Consider the following 2,334-nt stretch of genomic DNA (forward strand, 5'->3'; position numbering starts at 1 on the left):
TCCTGCACCTGTCCTCCTGCACCTGTCCTCCAGCACCTGTCCACCTGTCCTGCACCTGTCCTCCTGCACCTGTCCTCCAGCACCTGTCCACCTGTCCTGCACCTGTCCTCCTGCACCTGTCCTCCAGCACCTGTCCACCTGTCCTGCACCTGTCCTCCTGCACCTGTCCTCCAGCACCTGTCCACCTGTCCTGCACCTGTCCTCCTGCACCTGTCCTCCAGCACCTGTCCACCTGTCCTGCACCTGTCCTCCTGCACCTGTCCTCCAGCACCTGTCCACCTGTCCTGCACCTGTCCTCCTGCTGTCTCATTATTACAAAGATGTTTTATTCATCTTTCACTCGTTGGTTTTTATCATCACTTTATTTAGTTTTGTCTCTGCTGTTGACTTCTTCATGTGTCAGATGATTTACTGTTTGTTTGCTTCTTTTCTTTTTATCCATAATGTTGTTGTTGTTTTATTATTTGAACTTGTGTGTGTGGAGCCATGAAGACCAGTAACCACTCTGTGCAAGCTGATTGGATCCTTGGAAACAATCAGTGTATCAATAACTGCATGTTTGAGCAGCCAATCATTGATCAGATCCAACAAACTTATTCTGAAATTCTAGTCCAGATTATAAAGTTCTCAAACATTCAAATCAATGTTTCATTTCTTTCTATGAAATCTTTACTGTATGAAATATGTCTCCAATGATCCCAAACATCTGATCAATATTCTGTCTGAGGTCATTCAGCTGGATGCTGCTGTTAGTCATTTAGACAGTGGCTTCATTTAAGGTGGACATGTCATGTTTAAGGTGGATTTATGTTCATGTAACCTTTGTCCATAAAACAATAAAAAGTTATCTTTTCATCATTTTTCTTTGTTTATCATTTTAACAGATCTGATAAAGATTTGAGGAGACGGAGAATAAACCAAACGTACAAACGGCTCCACAGACGCCAACACAACCTGTTTTTAGATTTCCTCTTAGATCATATCCTCCCTCCCTGTCACAGAACAGTTTTTGAATATTGCCAAGAAGTAGATTATTTTTTGCTACAAACATTATGTGCACTGTTTTAAATTTAACCAGATCCCCAAAGTTTTTTCTTTTTTTAAAGATATGTTTTTGGGCATTTTGCCTTTAATGGACAGGACAGCCAAGTGTGAAAGGGGGAGAGAGAGAGGGGATGACATGCAGCAAAGGGCCACAGGCTGAACTCAAACCTGGGCCGCTGCAGCAACAGCCATGGGGCGCCTGCTCTACCACTAAGCCACCGACGCCCCCAAAGTTTAATGCCTGTGACTGTAAACACAGTGTGTAGGTGTGCATCATGTACAGTCATAATGATTTCTTTATATGTGTGATGTGTATAAAGCACCTGTACAGGTGTGACCTCCACACAGTGATATTTGGTGATTTATGGTCCAAGATGTGTCCTGACTTTCCCATAATGCACTGCTTCCTGCCAGCTTTGGTTGAATGGGACTTATTTGAGGTTTCCAGATGATTTTGAGATCCAGTGTAACTCACAGAAATTTATCTTCACACACGTCTGTATAAACACCATTTGTACTTGTGTATACTTTTTTTTTTAAATAACAACATTTAGGTCAAATTTGTGACAGTTTGTTTTTGTCAAACCTTCTTTTCAATTTATTAATTTCTGTTGTGATCGCTATCAAAAGCAGCTGTCAATCCTCAGCACAGCACGAAATGTTGGATCATCTGCAAATACAACAAATTTTAAAGTTGTCGTCTGTTGTGATTTCATCACACAGGAAGTGTCTCAGCAGCTGGAGGTCACTTTGTCCAACAGTTTTTAATGAGAATTATTTATTCTATTTCATTACCTCCACCAAGGAGATTATGTTTTCGCTGGCGTTGGTCTGTTTGTTTGTTTGTTTGTTTGTTTGTTTGTCTGCAAAATAACTCAAAAAGTTATGAACAAATTTGGTTGAAATTGGAAAGGTGGATAATGGGACAAGGAGCAGATGATACAATTTTGGTGGTGATCGGCTGAAGCAAAGTGGATAAAATAATAAATAAAGTCGATGGTCTGACAGCCTCAGCAGCAATTAAGACGGTGAAAATAGCGCCATCTGGTGGCCGGACAGCACGTCTTGTTCTACTTGCTAAATATTGTAATTCTAAAGTTGAAATTAATGTTCTGTGTTGGAAAAAAGAAAATGAAAATACAAAAAAAACATATTATATTCTGTGTTGGTACAAAATAAAAATGAAATAAAGAGTTCCGGTAATGGCGGCTTGCTGAGAGGACGTGCCCGCTTTGGCTCCGCTATCTTTCTGTAATATTCTGGACAATACTCGTTATATGAGACATTGAA

This window comes from Epinephelus moara, chromosome 24 (genome assembly GCF_006386435.1).
Source record: "Epinephelus moara isolate mb chromosome 24, YSFRI_EMoa_1.0, whole genome shotgun sequence".
NCBI classification, from domain to species: Eukaryota; Metazoa; Chordata; class Actinopteri; order Perciformes; family Serranidae; genus Epinephelus; species Epinephelus moara.